Source organism: Asterias amurensis, chromosome 22, assembly GCF_032118995.1.
Source record: "Asterias amurensis chromosome 22, ASM3211899v1".
NCBI lineage: Eukaryota > Metazoa > Echinodermata > Asteroidea > Forcipulatida > Asteriidae > Asterias > Asterias amurensis.
Genome location: NC_092669.1, coordinates 8,726,282 through 8,746,755, shown reverse-complemented (window position 1 = coordinate 8,746,755; position 20,474 = coordinate 8,726,282).

The window sequence follows — 20,474 nt, the reverse complement described above, 5'->3', positions numbered from 1 at the left end:
TATGACGTCACTTTTGCAACAAAAAGTTGTTATTCCCAAGGTTTTGCGAGATTTGCATGACTCCACACAGGAAAGTTGTTCAGGATGCTCACCTTGGTCGATTTGTAACGTCAAAACGCGATTTCCAGAGTTGACTATTAGAAAAACAAGATGGCCGCTCTTCCCTTTTCCCTACCGGGGGAATAAACTTTTTAATTTTCGAGCCACCCCGAAAAGCCGAATAAGCGTGTTTACTTCTTGAGGATACCCCACCCGAGTGTGCCGGTGCAAATTTGAACTCCGTCACTGTTATATTTTGGCGGTAATCGACGATTTTTGGTCAAATTATGACGTCACTTTTGCACCAAAAAGTTGTAATTCCCAAGGTTTTGCGAATTTTGCATGACTCAACACAGGAAAGTTGTTCAGGATGCTCAACTTGGTCGATTTGTACCGTCAAAACGCGATTTCCAGAGTTGACTATTAGAAAAACAAGATGGCCGCTCTTCCCTTTTTCCTACCGGGGGAATAAACTTTTTAATTTTCGAGCCACCCCGAAAAGCCGAATAAGCGTGATTACTTCTTGAGGATACCCCACCCGAGTGTGCCGGTGCAAATTTGAACTCCGTCACTGTTATATTTTGGCGGTAATCGACGATTTTTGGTCAAATTATGACGTCACTTTTGCACCAAAAAGTTGTTTAATATTCCCAAGGTTTTGCGAATTTTGCATGACTCAACACAGGAAAGTTTTTCAGGATGCTCAACTTGGTCGATTTGTACCGTCAAGACGCGATTTCCAGAGTTGACTATTAGAAAAACAAGATGGCCGCTCTTCCCTTTTCCCTGACCGGGGAATAAAATTTTAATTTTCGAGCACCCCGAAAAGCCGAATTAGCGTGATTACTTCTTGCGGATACCCCACCCGAGTGTGCCGGTGCAAATTTGAACTCCATCACTGTTATATTTTGGCGCTAATCAACGATTATCAGTCAAATTATGACGTCACTTTTGCAACAAAAAGTTGTTATTCCCAAGGTTTTGCGAATTTTGCATGACTCCACACAGGAAAGTTGTTCAGGATGCTCACCTTGGTCGATTTGTAACGTCAAAACGCGATTTCCAGAGTTGACTATTAGAAAAACAAGATGGCCGCTCTTCCCTTTTCCCTACCGGGGGAATAAACTTTTTAATTTTCGAGCCACCCCGAAAAGCCGAATAAGCGTGTTTACTTCTTGAGGATACCCCACCCGAGTGTGCCGGTGCAAATTTGAACTCCGTCACTGTTATATTTTGGCGGTAATCGACGATTTTTGGTCAAATTATGACGTCACTTTTGCACCAAAAAGTTGTAATTCCCAAGGTTTTGCGAATTTTGCATGACTCAACACAGGAAAGTTGTTCAGGATGCTCAACTTGGTCGATTTGTACCGTCAAAACGCGATTTCCAGAGTTGACTATTAGAAAAACAAGATGGCCGCTCTTCCCTTTTTCCTACCGGGGGAATAAACTTTTTAATTTTCGAGCCACCCCGAAAAGCCGAATAAGCGTGATTACTTCTTGAGGATACCCCACCCGAGTGTGCCGGTGCAAATTTGAACTCCGTCACTGTTATATTTTGGCGGTAATCGACGATTATTGGTCAAATTATGACGTCACTTTTGCAACAAAAAGTTGTAATTCCCAAGGTTTTGCGAATTTTGCATGACTCCACACAGGAAAGCTGTTCAGGATGCTCAACTTGGTCGATTTGCACCGTCAAAACGCGATTTCCAGAGTTGACTATTAGAAAAACAAGATGGCCGCTCTTCCCTTTTCCCTGACCGGGGAATAAAATTTTAATTTTCGAGCAACCCCGAAAAGCCGAATTAGCGTGATTACTTCTTGCGGATACCCCACCCGAGTGTGCCGGTGCAAATTTGAACTCCATCACTGTTATATTTTTGCTTTAATCAACGATTATCGGTCAAATTATGACGTCACTTTTGCAACAAAAAGTTGTTATTCCCAAGGTTTTGCGAGATTTGCTTGACTCCACACAGGAAAGTTGTTCAGGATGCTCACCTTGGTCGATTTGTAACGTCAAAACGCGATTTCCAGAGTTGACTATTAGAAAAACAAGATGGCCGCTCTTCCCTTTTCCCTACCGGGGGAATAAACTTTTTAATTTTCGAGCCACCCCGAAAAGCCGAATAAGCGTGATTACTTCTTGAGGATACCCCACCCGAGTGTGCCGGTGCAAATTTGAACTCCGTCACTGTTATATTTTGGCGGTAATCGACGATTTTTGGTCAAATTATGACGTCACTTTTGCACCAAAAAGTTGTAATTCCCAAGGTTTTGCGAATTTTGCATGACTCAACACAGGAAAGTTGTTCAGGATGCTCAACTTGGTCGATTTGTACCGTCAAAACGCGATTTCCAGAGTTGACTATTAGAAAAACAAGATGGCCGCTCTTCCCTTTTTCCTACCGGGGGAATAAACTTTTTAATTTTCGAGCCACCCCGAAAAGCCGAATAAGCGTGATTACTTCTTGAGGATACCCCACCCGAGTGTGCCGGTGCAAATTTGAACTCCGTCACTGTTATATTTTGGCGGTAATCGACGGTTATTGGTCAAATTATGACGTCACTTTTGCAACAAAAAGTTGTAATTCCCAAGGTTTTGCGAATTTTGCATGACTCCACACAGGAAAGCTGTTCAGGATGCTCAACTTGGTCGATTTGCACCGTCAAAATGCGATTTCCAGAGTTGACTATTAGAAAAACAAGATGGCCGCTCTTCCCTTTTCCCTGACCGGGGAATAAAATTTTAATTTTCGAGCAACCCCGAAAAGCCGAGTTAGCGTGATTACTTCTTGCGGATACCCCACCCGAGTGTGCCGGTGCAAATTTGAACTCCATCACTGTTATATTTTGGCGGTAATCAACGATTATCGGTCAAATGATGACGTCACTTTTGCAACAAAAAGTTGTAATTCCCAAGGTTTTGCGAATTTTGCATGACTCCACACAGCAAAGTTGTTCAGGATGCTCAACTTGGTCGATTTGTACCGTCAAAACGCGATTTCCAGAGTTGACTGTTAGAAAAACAAGATGGCCGCTCTTCCCTTTTCCCTGACCGGGGAATAAAATTTTAATTTTCGAGCACCCCGAAAAGCCGAATTAGCGTGATTACTTCTTGCGGATACCCCACCCGAGTGTGCCGGTGCAAATTTGAACTCCATCACTGTTATATTTTTGCTTTAATCAACGATTATCGGTCAAATTATGACGTCACTTTTGCAACAAAAAGTTGTTATTCCCAAGGTTTTGCGAGATTTGCATGACTCCACACAGGAAAGTTGTTCAGGATGCTCACCTTGGTCGATTTGTAACGTCAAAACGCGATTTCCAGAGTTGACTATTAGAAAAACAAGATGGCCGCTCTTCCCTTTTCCCTACCGGGGGAATAAACTTTTTAATTTTCGAGCCACCCCGAAAAGCCGAATAAGCGTGATTACTTCTTGAGGATACCCCACCCGAGTGTGCCGGTGCAAATTTGAACTCCGTCACTGTTATATTTTGGCGGTAATCGACGATTTTTGGTCAAATTATGACGTCACTTTTGCACCAAAAAGTTGTAATTCCCAAGGTTTTGCGAATTTTGCATGACTCAACACAGGAAAGTTGTTCAGGATGCTCAACTTGGTCGATTTGTACCGTCAAAACGCGATTTCCAGAGTTGACTATTAGAAAAACAAGATGGCCGCTCTTCCCTTTTTCCTACCGGGGGAATAAACTTTTTAATTTTCGAGCCACCCCGAAAAGCCGAATAAGCGTGATTACTTCTTGAGGATACCCCACCCGAGTGTGCCGGTGCAAATTTGAACTCCGTCACTGTTATATTTTGGCGGTAATCGACGGTTATTGGTCAAATTATGACGTCACTTTTGCAACAAAAAGTTGTAATTCCCAAGGTTTTGCGAATTTTGCATGACTCCACACAGGAAAGCTGTTCAGGATGCTCAACTTGGTCGATTTGCACCGTCAAAACGCGATTTCCAGAGTTGACTATTAGAAAAACAAGATGGCCGCTCTTCCCTTTTCCCTGACCGGGGAATAAAATTTTAATTTTCGAGCAACCCCGAAAAGCCGAGTTAGCGTGATTACTTCTTGCGGATACCCCACCCGAGTGTGCCGGTGCAAATTTGAACTCCATCACTGTTATATTTTGGCGGTAATCAACGATTATCGGTCAAATGATGACGTCACTTTTGCAACAAAAAGTTGTTATTCCCAAGGTTTTGCGAATTTTGCATGACTCCACACAGGAAAGTTGTTCAGGATGCTCAACTTGGTCGATTTGTAACGTCAAAACGCGATTTCCAGAGTTGACTATTAGAAAAACAAGATGGCCGCTCTTCCCTTTTTCCTACCGGGGGAATAAACTTTTAATTTTCGAGCCACCCCGAAAAGCCGAATAAGCGTGATTACTTCTTGAGGATACCCCACCCGAGTGTGCCGGTGCAAATTTGAACTCCTTCACTGTTATATTTTGGCGGTAATCGACGATTTTTGGTCAGATTATGACGTCACTTTTGCACCAAAAAGTTGTAATTCCCAAGGTTTTGTGAATTTTGCATGACTCCACACAGCAAAGTTGTTCAGGATGCTCAACTTGGTCGATTTGTACCGTCAAAACGCGATTTCCAGAGTTGACTATTAGAAAAACAAGATGACCGCTCTTCCCTTTTCCCTACCGGGGGAATAAACTTTTTAATTTTCGAGCCACCCCGAAAAGCCGAATTAGCGTGATTACTTCTTGAGGATACCCCACCCGAGTGTGCCGGTGCAAATTTGAACTCCGTCACTGTTATATTTTGGCGGTAATCGACGATTTTTGGTCAAATTATGACGTCACTTTTGCACCAAAAAGTTGTTTAATATTCCCAAGGTTTTGCGAATTTTGCATGACTCAACACAGGAAAGTTTTTCAGGATGCTCAACTTGGTCGATTTGTACCGTCAAGACGCGATTTCCAGAGTTGACTATTAGAAAAACAAGATGGCCGCTCTTCCCTTTTCCCTGACCGGGGAATAAAATTTTAATTTTCGAGCACCCCGAAAAGCCGAATTAGCGTGATTACTTCTTGCGGATACCCCACCCGAGTGTGCCGGTGCAAATTTGAACTCCATCACTGTTATATTTTGGCGCTAATCAACGATTATCAGTCAAATTATGACGTCACTTTTGCAACAAAAAGTTGTTATTCCCAAGGTTTTGCGAATTTTGCATGACTCCACACAGGAAAGTTGTTCAGGATGCTCACCTTGGTCGATTTGTAACGTCAAAACGCGATTTCCAGAGTTGACTATTAGAAAAACAAGATGGCCGCTCTTCCCTTTTCCCTACCGGGGGAATAAACTTTTTAATTTTCGAGCCACCCCGAAAAGCCGAATAAGCGTGTTTACTTCTTGAGGATACCCCACCCGAGTGTGCCGGTGCAAATTTGAACTCAGTCACTGTTATATTTTGGCGGTAATCGACGATTTTTGGTCAAATTATGACGTCACTTTTGCACCAAAAAGTTGTAATTCCCAAGGTTTTGCGAATTTTGCATGACTCAACACAGGAAAGCTGTTCAGGATGCTCAACTTGGTCGATTTGCACCGTCAAAACGCGATTTCCAGAGTTGACTATTAGAAAAACAAGATGGCCGCTCTTCCCTTTTCCCTGACCGGGGAATAAAATTTTAATTTTCGAGCAACCCCGAAAAGCCGAATTAGCGTGATTACTTCTTGCGGATACCCCACCCGAGTGTGCCGGTGCAAATTTGAACTCCATCACTGTTATATTTTGGCGGTAATCAACGATTATCGGTCAAATTATGACGTCACTTTTGCAACAAAAAGTTGTTATTCCCAAGGTTTTGAGAGATTTGCATGACTCCACACAGGAAAGTTGTTCAGGATGCTCACCTTGGTCGATTTGTAACGTCAAAACGCGATTTCCAGAGTTGACTATTAGAAAAACAAGATGGCCGCTCTTCCCTTTTCCCTACCGGGGGAATAAACTTTTTAATTTTCGAGCCACCCCGAAAAGCCGAATAAGCGTGATTACTTCTTGAGGATACCCCACCCGAGTGTGCCGGTGCAAATTTGAACTCCGTCACTGTTATATTTTGGCGGTAATCGACGATTTTTGGTCAAATTATGACGTCACTTTTGCACCAAAAAGTTGTAATTCCCAAGGTTTTGCGAATTTTGCATGACTCAACACAGGAAAGTTGTTCAGGATGCTCAACTTGGTCGATTTGTACCGTCAAAACGCGATTTCCAGAGTTGACTATTAGAAAAACAAGATGGCCGCTCTTCCCTTTTTCCTACCGGGGGAATAAACTTTTTAATTTTCGAGCCACCCCGAAAAGCCGAATAAGCGTGATTACTTCTTGAGGATACCCCACCCGAGTGTGCCGGTGCAAATTTGAACTCCGTCACTGTTATATTTTGGCGGTAATCGACGATTATTGGTCAAATTATGACGTCACTTTTGCAACAAAAAGTTGTAATTCCCAAGGTTTTGCGAATTTTGCATGACTCCACACAGGAAAGCTGTTCAGGATGCTCAACTTGGTCGATTTGCACTGTCAAAACGCGATTTCCAGAGTTGACTTTTAGAAAAACAAGATGGCCGCTCTTCCCTTTTCCCTGACCGGGGAATAAAATTTTAATTTTCGAGCAACCCCGAAAAGCCGAGTTAGCGTGATTACTTCTTGCGGATACCCCACCCGAGTGTGCCGGTGCAAATTTGAACTCCATCACTGTTATATTTTGGCGGTAATCAACGATTATCGGTCAAATGATGACGTCACTTTTGCAACAAAAAGTTGTTATTCCCAAGGTTTTGCGAATTTTGCATGACTCCACACAGGAAAGTTGTTCAGGATGCTCAACTTGGTCGATTTGTAACGTCAAAACGCGATTTCCAGAGTTGACTATTAGAAAAACAAGATGGCCGCTCTTCCCTTTTCCCTACCGGGGGAATAAACTTTTTAATTTTCGAGCCACCCCGAAAAGCCGAATAAGCGTGATTACTTCTTGAGGATACCCCACCCGAGTGTGCCGGTGCAAATTTGAACTCCTTCACTGTTATATTTTGGCGGTAATCGACGATTTTTGGTCAGATTATGACGTCACTTTTGCACCAAAAAGTTGTAATTCCCAAGGTTTTGTGAATTTTGCATGACTCCACACAGCAAAGTTGTTCAGGATGCTCAACTTGGTCGATTTGTACCGTCAAAACGCGATTTCCAGAGTTGACTGTTAGAAAAACAAGATGACCGCTCTTCCCTTTTCCCTGACCGGGGGAATAAACTTTTTAATTTTCGAGCCACCCCGAAAAGCCGAATTAGCGTAATTACTTCTTGCGGATACCCCACCCGAGTGTGCCGGTGCGAATTTGAACTCCGTTACTGCTATATTTTTGCGGTAATCGACGATTTTTAGTCAAATTATGACGTCACTTTTGCACCAAAAAGTTGTAATTCCCAAGGTTTTGCGAATTTTGCATGACTCCACACAGGAAAGTTGTTCAGGATGCTCAACTTGGTCGATTTGTACCGTCAAAACGCGATTTCCAGAGTTGACTATTAGAAAAACAAGATGACCGCTCTTCCCTTTTCCCTACCGGGGGAATAAACTTTTTAATTTTCGAGCCACCCCGAAAAGCCGAATTAGCGTGATTACTTCTTGAGGATACCCCACCCGAGTGTGCCGGTGCAAATTTGAACTCCGTCACTGTTATATTTTGGCGGTAATCGACGATTTTTGGTCAAATTATGACGTCACTTTTGCACCAAAAAGTTGTTTAATATTCCCAAGGTTTTGCGAATTTTGCATGACTCAACACAGGAAAGTTTTTCAGGATGCTCAACTTGGTCGATTTGTACCGTCAAGACGCGATTTCCAGAGTTGACTATTAGAAAAACAAGATGGCCGCTCTTCCCTTTTCCCTGACCGGGGAATAAAATTTTAATTTTCGAGCACCCCGAAAAGCCGAATTAGCGTGATTACTTCTTGCGGATACCCCACCCGAGTGTGCCGGTGCAAATTTGAACTCCATCACTGTTATATTTTGGCGCTAATCAACGATTATCAGTCAAATTATGACGTCACTTTTGCAACAAAAAGTTATTATTCCCAAGGTTTTGCGAATTTTGCATGACTCCACACAGGAAAGTTGTTCAGGATGCTCACCTTGGTCGATTTGTAACGTCAAAACGCGATTTCCAGAGTTGACTATTAGAAAAACAAGATGGCCGCTCTTCCCTTTTCCCTACCGGGGGAATAAACTTTTTAATTTTCGAGCCACCCCGAAAAGCCGAATAAGCGTGTTTACTTCTTGAGGATACCCCACCCGAGTGTGCCGGTGCAAATTTGAACTCCGTCACTGTTATATTTTGGCGGTTATCGACGATTTTTGGTCAAATTATGACGTCACTTTTGCACCAAAAAGTTGTAATTCCCAAGGTTTTGCGAATTTTGCATGACTCAACACAGGAAAGTTGTTCAGGATGCTCAACTTGGTCGATTTGTACCGTCAAAACGCGATTTCCAGAGTTGACTATTAGAAAAACAAGATGGCCGCTCTTCCCTTTTTCCTACCGGGGGAATAAACTTTTTAATTTTCGAGCCACCCCGAAAAGCCGAATAAGCGTGATTACTTCTTGAGGATACCCCACCCGAGTGTGCCGGTGCAAATTTGAACTCCGTCACTGTTATATTTTGGCGGTAATCGACGATTATTGGTCAAATTATGACGTCACTTTTGCAACAAAAAGTTGTAATTCCCAAGGTTTTGCGAATTTTGCATGACTCCACACAGGAAAGCTGTTCAGGATGCTCAACTTGGTCGATTTGCACCGTCAAAACGCGATTTCCAGAGTTGACTATTAGAAAAACAAGATGGCCGCTCTTCCCTTTTCCCTGACCGGGGAATAAAATTTTAATTTTCGAGCAACCCCGAAAAGCCGAATTAGCGTGATTACTTCTTGCGGATACCCCACCCGAGTGTGCCGGTGCAAATTTGAACTCCATCACTGTTATATTTTGGCGGTAATCAACGATTATCGGTCAAATTATGACGTCACTTTTGCAACAAAAAGTTGTTATTCCCAAGGTTTTGAGAGATTTGCATGACTCCACACAGGAAAGTTGTTCAGGATGCTCACCTTGGTCGATTTGTAACGTCAAAACGCGATTTCCAGAGTTGACTATTAGAAAAACAAGATGGCCGCTCTTCCCTTTTCCCTACCGGGGGAATAAACTTTTTAATTTTCGAGCCACCCCGAAAAGCCGAATAAGCGTGATTACTTCTTGAGGATACCCCACCCGAGTGTGCCGGTGCAAATTTGAACTCCGTCACTGTTTTATTTTGGCGGTAATCGACGATTTTTGGTCAAATTATGACGTCACTTTTGCACCAAAAAGTTGTAATTCCCAAGGTTTTGCGAATTTTGCATGACTCAACACAGGAAAGTTGTTCAGGATGCTCAACTTGGTCGATTTGTACCGTCAAAACGCGATTTCCAGAGTTGACTATTAGAAAAACAAGATGGCCGCTCTTCCCTTTTTCCTACCGGGGGAATAAACTTTTTAATTTTCGAGCCATCCCGAAAAGCCGAATAAGCGTGATTACTTCTTGAGGATACCCCACCCGAGTGTGCCGGTGCAAATTTGAACTCCGTCACTGTTATATTTTGGCGGTAATCGACGATTATTGGTCAAATTATGACGTCACTTTTGCAACAAAAAGTTGTAATTCCCAAGGTTTTGCGAATTTTGCATGACTCCACACAGGAAAGCTGTTCAGGATGCTCAACTTGGTCGATTTGCACTGTCAAAACGCGATTTCCAGAGTTGACTTTTAGAAAAACAAGATGGCCGCTCTTCCCTTTTCCCTGACCGGGGAATAAAATTTTAATTTTCGAGCAACCCCGAAAAGCCGAGTTAGCGTGATTACTTCTTGCGGATACCCCACCCGAGTGTGCCGGTGCAAATTTGAACTCCATCACTGTTATATTTTGGCGGTAATCAACGATTATCGGTCAAATGATGACGTCACTTTTGCAACAAAAAGTTGTTATTCCCAAGGTTTTGCGAATTTTGCATGACTCCACACAGGAAAGTTGTTCAGGATGCTCAACTTGGTCGATTTGTAACGTCAAAACGCGATTTCCAGAGTTGACTATTAGAAAAACAAGATGGCCGCTCTTCCCTTTTCCCTACCGGGGGAATAAACTTTTTAATTTTCGAGCCACCCCGAAAAGCCGAATAAGCGTGATTACTTCTTGAGGATACCCCACCCGAGTGTGCCGGTGCAAATTTGAACTCCGTCACTGCTATATTTTTGCGGTAATCGACGATTTTTGGTCAAATTATGACGTCACTTTTGCACCAAAAAGTTGTAATTCCCAAGGTTTTGCGAATTTTGCATGACTCCACACAGCAAAGTTGTTCAGGATGCTCAACTTGGTCGATTTGTACCGTCAAAACGCGATTTCCAGAGTTGACTGTTAGAAAAACAAGATGGCCGCTCTTCCCTTTTCCCTACCGGGGGAATAAACTTTTTAATTTTCGAGCCACCCCGAAAAGCCGAATTAGCGTGATTACTTCTTGCGGATACCCCACCCGAGTGTGCCGGTGCAAATTTGAACTCCGTTACTGCTATATTTTTGCGGTAATCGACGATTTTTGGTCAAATTATGACGTCACTTTTGCACCAAAAAGTTGTAATTCCCAAGGTTTTGCGAATTTTGCATGACTCCACACAGCAAAGTTGTTCAGGATGCTCAACTTGGTCGATTTGTACCGTCAAAACGCGATTTCCAGAGTTGACTGTTAGAAAAACAAGATGGCCGCTCTTCCCTTTTCCCTACCGGGGGAATAAACTTTTTAATTTTCGAGCCACCCCGAAAAGCCGAATTAGCGTGATTACTTCTTGAGGATACCCCACCCGAGTGTGCCGGTGCAAATTTGAACTCCGTCACCGTTATATTTTGGCGGTAATCGACTATTTTTGGTCAAATTATGACGTCACTTTTGCACCAAAAAGTTGTAATTCCCAAGGTTTTGCGAATTTTGCATGACTCCACACAGCAAAGTTGTTCAGGATGCTCAACTTGGTCGATTTGTACCGTCAAAACGCGATTTCCAGAGTTGACTGTTAGAAAAACAAGATGGCCGCTCTTCCCTTTTCCCTGACCGGGGAATAAAATTTTAATTTTCGAGCAACCCCGAAAAGCCGAGTTAGCGTGATTACTTCTTGCGGATACCCCACCCGAGTGTGCCGGTGCAAATTTGAACTCCGTCACCGTTATATTTTGGCGGTAATCGACTATTTTTGGTCAAATTATGACGTCACTTTTGCACCAAAAAGTTGTAATTCCCAAGGTTTTGCGAATTTTGCATGACTCCACACAGCAAAGTTGTTCAGGATGCTCAACTTGGTCGATTTGTACCGTCAAAACGCGATTTCCAGAGTTGACTGTTAGAAAAACAAGATGGCCGCTCTTCCCTTTTCCCTACCGGGGGAATAAACTTTTTAATTTTCGAGCCACCCCGAAAAGCCGAATTAGCTTGATTACTTCTTGCGGATACCCCACCCGAGTGTGCCGGTGCAAATTTGAACTCCGTTACTGCTATATTTTGGCGGTAATCGACGATTTTTAGTCAAATTATGACGTCACTTTTGCACCAAAAAGTTGTAATTCCCAAGGTTTTGCGAATTTTGCATGACTCCACACAGGAAAGTTGTTCAGGATGCTCAACTTGGTCGATTTGTACCGTCAAAACGCGATTTCCAGAGTTGACTATTAGAAAAACAAGATGACCGCTCTTCCCTTTTCCCTACCGGGGGAATAAACTTTTTAATTTTCGAGCCACCCCGAAAAGCCGAATTAGCGTGATTACTTCTTGAGGATACCCCACCCGAGTGTGCCGGTGCAAATTTGAACTCCGTCACTGTTATATTTTGGCGGTTATCGACGATTTTTGGTCAAATTATGACGATACTTTTGCACCAAAAAGTTGTAATTCCCAAGGTTTTGCGAATTTTGCATGACTCCACACAGCAAAGTTGTTCAGGATGCTCAACTTGGTCGATTTGTACCGTCAAAACGCGATTTCCAGAGTTGACTGTTAGAAAAACAAGATGGCCGCTCTTCCCTTTTCCCTACCGGGGGAATAAACTTTTTAATTTTCGAGCCACCCCGAAAAGCCGAATTAGCGTGATTACTTCTTGCGGATACCCCACCCGAGTGTGCCGGTGCAAATTTGAACTCCGTTACTGCTATATTTTTGCGGTAATCGACGATTTTTAGTCAAATTATGACGTCACTTTTGCACCAAAAAGTTGTAATTCCCAAGGTTTTGCGAATTTTGCATGACCCAACACAGGAAAGCTGTTCAGGATGCTCAACTTGGTCGATTTGTACCGTCAAAACGCGATTTCCAGAGTTGACTATTAGAAAATAAAGATGACCGCTCTTCCCTTTTCCCTACCGGGGGAATAAACTTTTTAATTTTCGAGCCACCCCGAAAAGCCGAATTAGCGTGATTACTTCTTGAAGATACCCCACCCGAGTGTGCCGGTGCAAATTTGAACTCCGTCACTGTTATATTTTGGCGGTTATCGACGATTTTTGGTCAAATTATGACGTCACTTTTGCACCAAAAAGTTGTAATTCCCAAGGTTTTGCGAATTTTGCATGACTCCACACAGCAAAGTTGTTCAGGATGCTCAACTTGGTCGATTTGTACCGTCAAAACGCGATTTCCAGAGTTGACTGTTAGAAAAACAAGATGGCCGCTCTTCCTTTTTCCCTACCGGGGGAATAAACTTTTTAATTTTCGAGCCACCCCGAAAAGCCGAATTAGCGTGATTACTTCTTGAGGATACCCCACCCGAGTGTGCCGGTGCAAATTTGAACTCCGTCACCGTTATATTTTGGCGGTAATCGACTATTTTTGGTCAAATTATGACGTCACTTTTGCACCAAAAAGTTGTAATTCCCAAGGTTTTGCGAATTTTGCATGACTCCACACAGCAAAGTTGTTCAGGATGCTCAACTTGGTCGATTTGTACCGTCAAAACGCGATTTCCAGAGTTGACTGTTAGAAAAACAAGATGGCCGCTCTTCCCTTTTCCCTACCGGGGGAATAAACTTTTTAATTTTCGAGCCACCCCGAAAAGCCGAATTAGCGTGATTACTTCTTGCGGATACCCCACCCGAGTGTGCCGGTGCAAATTTGAACTCCGTTACTGCTATATTTTGGCGGTAATCGACGATTTTTAGTCAAATTATGACGTCACTTTTGCACCAAAAAGTTGTAATTCCCAAGGTTTTGCGAATTTTGCATGACTCCACACAGGAAAGTTGTTCAGGATGCTCAACTTGGTCGATTTGTACCGTCAAAACGCGATTTCCAGAGTTGACTATTAGAAAAACAAGATGACCGCTCTTCCCTTTTCCCTACCGGGGGAATAAACTTTTTAATTTTCGAGCCACCCCGAAAAGCCGAATTAGCGTGATTACTTCTTGAGGATACCCCACCCGAGTGTGCCGGTGCAAATTTGAACTCCGTCACCGTTATATTTTGGCGGTAATCGACTATTTTTGGTCAAATTATGACGTCACTTTTGCACCAAAAAGTTGTAATTCCCAAGGTTTTGCGAATTTTGCATGACTCCACACAGCAAAGTTGTTCAGGATGCTCAACTTGGTCGATTTGTACCGTCAAAACGCGATTTCCAGAGTTGACTGTTAGAAAAACAAGATGGCCGCTCTTCCCTTTTCCCTACCGGGGGAATAAACTTTTTAATTTTCGAGCCACCCCGAAAAGCCGAATTAGCGTGATTACTTCTTGCGGATACCCCACCCGAGTGTGCCGGTGCAAATTTGAACTCCGTTACTGCTATATTTTGGCGGTAATCGACGATTTTTAGTCAAATTATGACGTCACTTTTGCACCAAAAAGTTGTAATTCCCAAGGTTTTGCGAATTTTGCATGACTCCACACAGCAAAGTTGTTCAGGATGCTCAACTTGGTCGATTTGTACCGTCAAAACGCGATTTCCAGAGTTGACTGTTAGAAAAACAAGATGGCCGCTCTTCCCTTTTCCCTACCGGGGGAATAAACTTTTTAATTTTCGAGCCACCCCGAAAAGCCGAATTAGCGTGATTACTTCTTGAGGATACCCCACCCGAGTGTGCCGGTGCAAATTTGAACTCCGTCACCGTTATATTTTGGCGGTAATCGACTATTTTTGGTCAAATTATGACGTCACTTTTGCACCAAAAAGTTGTAATTCCCAAGGTTTTGCGAATTTTGCATGACTCCACACAGCAAAGTTGTTCAGGATGCTCAACTTGGTCGATTTGTACCGTCAAAACGCGATTTCCAGAGTTGACTGTTACAAAAACAAGATGGCCGCTCTTCCCTTTTCCCTACCGGGGGAATAAACTTTTTAATTTTCGAGCCACCCCGAAAAGCCGAATTAGCGTGATTACTTCTTGCGGATACCCCACCCGAGTGTGCCGGTGCAAATTTGAACTCCGTTACTGCTATATTTTGGCGGTAATCGACGATTTTTAGTCAAATTATGACGTCACTTTTGCACCAAAAAGTTGTAATTCCCAAGGTTTTGCGAATTTTGCATGACTCCACACAGGAAAGTTGTTCAGGATGCTCAACTTGGTCGATTTGTACCGTCAAAACGCGATTTCCAGAGTTGACTATTAGAAAAACAAGATGACCGCTCTTCCCTTTTCCCTACCGGGGGAATAAACTTTTTAATTTTCGAGCCACCCCGAAAAGCCGAATTAGCGTGATTACTTCTTGAGGATACCCCACCCGAGTGTGCCGGTGCAAATTTGAACTCCGTCACCGTTATATTTTGGCGGTAATCGACTATTTTTGGTCAAATTATGACGTCACTTTTGCACCAAAAAGTTGTAATTCCCAAGGTTTTGCGAATTTTGCATGACTCCACACAGCAAAGTTGTTCAGGATGCTCAACTTGGTGGATTTGTACCGTCAAAACGCGATTTCCAGAGTTGACTGTTAGAAAAACAAGATGGCCGCTCTTCCCTTTTCCCTACCGGGGGAATAAACTTTTTAATTTTCGAGCCACCCCGAAAAGCCGAATTAGCGTGATTACTTCTTGCGGATACCCCACCCGAGTGTGCCGGTGCAAATTTGAACTCCGTTACTGCTATATTTTGGCGGTAATCGACGATTTTTAGTCAAATTATGACGTCACTTTTGCACCAAAAAGTTGTAATTCCCAAGGTTTTGCGAATTTTGCATGACTCCACACAGGAAAGTTGTTCAGGATGCTCAACTTGGTCGATTTGTACCGTCAAAACGCGATTTCCAGAGTTGACTATTAGAAAAACAAGATGACCGCTCTTCCCTTTTCCCTACCGGGGGAATAAACTTTTTAATTTTCGAGCCACCCCGAAAAGCCGAATTAGCGTGATTACTTCTTGAGGATACCCCACCCGAGTGTGCCGGTGCAAATTTGAACTCCGTCACTGTTATATTTTGGCGGTTATCGACGATTTTTGGTCAAATTATGACGATACTTTTGCACCAAAAAGTTGTAATTCCCAAGGTTTTGCGAATTTTGCATGACTCCACACAGCAAAGTTGTTCAGGATGCTCAACTTGGTCGATTTGTACCGTCAAAACGCGATTTCCAGAGTTGACTGTTAGAAAAACAAGATGGCCGCTCTTCCCTTTTCCCTACCGGGGGAATAAACTTTTTAATTTTCGAGCCACCCCGAAAAGCCGAATTAGCGTGATTACTTCTTGCGGATACCCCACCCGAGTGTGCCGGTGCAAATTTGAACTCCGTTACTGCTATATTTTTGCGGTAATCTACGATTTTTAGTCAAATTATGACGTCACTTTTGCACCAAAAAGTTGTAATTCCCAAGGTTTTGCGAATTTTGCATGACCCAACACAGGAAAGCTGTTCAGGATGCTCAACTTGGTCGATTTGTACCGTCAAAACGCGATTTCCAGAGTTGACTATTAGAAAATAAAGATGACCGCTCTTCCCTTTTCCCTACCGGGGGAATAAACTTTTTAATTTTCGAGCCACCCCGAAAAGCCGAATTAGCGTGATTACTTCTTGAAGATACCCCACCCGAGTGTGCCGGTGCAAATTTGAACTCCGTCACTGTTATATTTTGGTGGTTATCGACGATTTTTGGTCAAATTATGACGTCACTTTTGCACCAAAAAGTTGTAATTCCCAAGGTTTTGCGAATTTTGCATGACTCCACACAGCAAAGCTGTTCAGGATGCTCAACTTGGTCGATTTGTACCGTCAAAACGCGATTTCCAGAGTTGACTGTTAGAAAAACAAGATGGCCGCTCTTCCCTTTTCCCTACCGGGGGAATAAACTTTTTAATTTTCGAGCCACCCCGAAAAGCCGAATTAGCGTGATTACTTCTTGCGGATACCCCACACGAGTGTGCCGGTGTTAATTTGAACTCCGTTACTGCTATATTTTTGCGGTAATCGACGATTTTTAGTCAAATTATGACGTCACTTTTGCACCAAAAAGTTATAATTCCCAAGGTTTTGCGAATTTTACATGACTCCACACAGGAAAGTTGATCAGAATGCTCAACTTGGTCGATTTGTACCGTCAAAACGCGATTTCCAGAGTTGACTTTTAGAAAAACAAGATGACCGCTCTTCCCTTTTCCCTACCGGGGGAATAAACTTTTTAATTTTCGAGCCACCCCGAAAAGCCGAATTAGCGTGATTACTTCTTGAGGATACCCCACCCGAGTGTGCCGGTGCAAATTTGAACTCCGTCACTGTTATATTTTGGCGGTAATCGACGATTTTTGGTCAAATTATGACGATACTTTTGCACCAAAAAGTTGTAATTCCCAAGGTTTTGCGAATTTTGCATGACTCCACACAGCAAAGTTGTTCAGGATGCTCAACTTGGTCGATTTGTACCGTCAAAACGCGATTTCCAGAGTTGACTGTTAGAAAAACAAGATGGCCGCTCTTCCCTTTTCCCTACCGGGGGAATAAACTTTTTAATTTTCGAGCCACCCCGAAAAGCCGAATTAGCGTGATTACTTCTTGAGGATACCCCACCCGAGTGTGCCGGTGCAAATTTGAACTCCGTCACCGTTATATTTTGGCGGTAATCGACTCTTTTTGGTCAAATTATGACGTCACTTTTGCACCAAAAAGTTGTAATTCCCAAGGTTTTGCGAATTTTGCATGACCCAACACAGGAAAGTTGTTCAGGATGCTCAACTTGGTCGATTTGTACCGTCAAAACGCGATTTCCAGAGTTGACTATTAGAAAAACAAGATGACCGCTCTTCCCTTTTCCCTACCGGGGGAATAAACTTTTTAATTTTCGAGCCACCCCGAAAAGCCGAATTAGCGTGATTACTTCTTGGAATTACCCCACCCGAGTGTGCCGGTGCAAATTTGAACTCCGTCACTGTTATATTTTGGCGGTTATCGACGATTTTTGGTCAAATTATGACGTCACTTTTGCACCAAAAAGTTGTAATTCCCAAGGTTTTGCGAATTTTGCATGACTCCACACAGCAAAGTTGTTCAGGATGCTCAACTTGGTCGATTTGTACCGTCAAAACGCGATTTCCAGAGTTGACTGTTAGAAAAACAAGATGGCCGCTCTTCCCTTTTCCCTACCGGGGGAATAAACTTTTTAATTTTCGAGCCACCCCGAAAAGCCGAATTAGCGTGATTACTTCTTGAAGATACCCCACCCGAGTGTGCCGGTGCAAATTTGAACTCCGTCACTGTTATATTTTGGCGGTTATCGACGATTTTTGGTCAAATTATGACGTCACTTTTGCACCAAAAAGTTGTAATTCCCAAGGTTTTGCGAATTTTGCATGACTCCACACAGCAAAGCTGTTCAGGATGCTCAACTTGGTCGATTTGTACCGTCAAAACGCGATTTCCAGAGTTGACTGTTAGAAAAACAAGATGGCCGCTCTTCCCTTTTCCCTACCGGGGGAATAAACTTTTTAATTTTCGAGCCACCCCGAAAAGCCGAATTAGCGTGATTACTTCTTGCGGATACCCCACACGAGTGTGCCGGTGCAAATTTGAACTCCGTTACTGCTATATTTTTGCGGTAATCGACGATTTTTAGTCAAATTATGACGTCACTTTTGCACCAAAAAGTTGTAATTCCCAAGGTTTTGCGAATTTTGCATGACTCCACACAGCAAAGCTGTTCAGGATGCTCAACTTGGTCGATTTGTACCGTCAAAACGCGATTTCCAGAGTTGACTGTTAGAAAAACAAGATGGCCGCTCTTCCCTTTTCCCTACCGGGGGAATAAACTTTTTAATTTTCGAGCCACCCCGAAAAGCCGAATTAGCGTGATTACTTCTTGCGGATACCCCACACGAGTGTGCCGGTGCAAATTTGAACTCCGTTACTGCTATATTTTTGCGGTAATCGACGATTTTTAGTCAAATTATGACGTCACTTTTGCACCAAAAAGTTATAATTCCCAAGGTTTTGCGAATTTTACATGACTCCACACAGGAAAGTTGATCAGAATGCTCAACTTGGTCGATTTGTACCGTCAAAACGCGATTTCCAGAGTTGACTTTTAGAAAAACAAGATGACCGCTCTTCCCTTTTCCCTACCGGGGGAATAAACTTTTTAATTTTCGAGCCACCCCGAAAAGCCGAATTAGCGTGATTACTTCTTGAGGATACCCCACCCGAGTGTGCCGGTGCAAATTTGAACTCCGTCACTGTTATATTTTGGCGGTTATCGACGATTTTTGGTCAAATTATGACGATACTTTTGCACCAAAAAGTTGTAATTCCCAAGGTTTTGCGAATTTTGCATGACTCCACACAGCAAAGTTGTTCAGGATGCTCAACTTGGTCGATTTGTACCGTCAAAACGCGATTTCCAGAGTTGACTGTTAGAAAAACAAGATGGCCGCTCTTCCCTTTTCCCTACCGGGGGAATAAACTTTTTAATTTTCGAGCCACCCCGAAAAGCCGAATTAGCGTGATTACTTCTTGAGGATACCCCACCCGAGTGTGCCGGTGCAAATTTGAACTCCGTCACCGTTATATTTTGGCGGTAATCGACTCTTTTTGGTCAAATTATGACGTCACTTTTGCACCAAAAAGTTGTAATTCCCAAGGTTTTGCGAATTTTGCATGACCCAACACAGGAAAGTTGTTCAGGATGCTCAACTTGGTCGATTTGTACCGTCAAAACGCGATTTCCAGAGTTGACTATTAGAAAAACAAGATGACCGCTCTTCCCTTTTCCCTACCGGGGGAATAAACTTTTTAATTTTCGAGCCACCCCGAAAAGCCGAATTAGCGTGATTACTTCTTGAAGATACCCCACCCGAGTGTGCCGGTGCAAATTTGAACTCCGTCACTGTTATATTTTGGCGGTTATCGACGATTTTTGGTCAAATTATGACGTCACTTTTGCACCAAAAAGTTGTAATTCCCAAGGTTTTGCGAATTTTGCATGACTCCACACAGCAAAGTTGTTCAGGATGCTCAACTTGGTCGATTTGTACCGTCAAAACGCGATTTCCAGAGTTGACTGTTAGAAAAACAAGATGGCCGCTCTTCCCTTTTCCCTACCGGGGGAATAAACTTTTTAATTTTCGAGCCACCCCGAAAAGCCGAATTAGCGTGATTACTTCTTGAAGATACCCCACCCGAGTGTGCCGGTGCAAATTTGAACTCCGTCACTGTTATATTTTGGCGGTTATCGACGATTTTTGGTCAAATTATGACGTCACTTTTGCACCAAAAAGTTGTAATTCCCAAGGTTTTGCGAATTTTGCATGACTCCACACAGCAAAGCTGTTCAGGATGCTCAACTTGGTCGATTTGTACCGTCAAAACGCGATTTCCAGAGTTGACTGTTAGAAAAACAAGATGGCCGCTCTTCCCTTTTCCCTACCGGGGGAATAAACTTTTTAATTTTCGAGCCACCCCGAAAAGCCGAATTAGCGTGATTACTTCTTGCGGATACCCCACACGAGTGTGCCGGTGCAAATTTGAACTCCGTTACTGCTATATTTTTGCGGTAATCGACGATTTTTAGTCAAATTATGACGTCACTTTTGCACCAAAAAGTTATAATTCCCAAGGTTTTGCGAATTTTACATGACTCCACACAGCAAAGTTGATCAGAATGCTCAACTTGGTCGATTTGTACCGTCAAAACGCGATTTCCAGAGTTGACTGTTAGAAAAACAAGATGGCCGCTCTTCCCTTTTCCCTACCGGGGGAATAAACTTTTTAATTTTCGAGCCACCCCGAAAAGCCGAATTAGCGTGATTACTTCTTGCGGATACCCCACCCGAGTGTGCCGGTGCAAATTTGAACTCCGTTACTGCTATATTTTTGCGGTAATCTACGATTTTTAGTCAAATTAT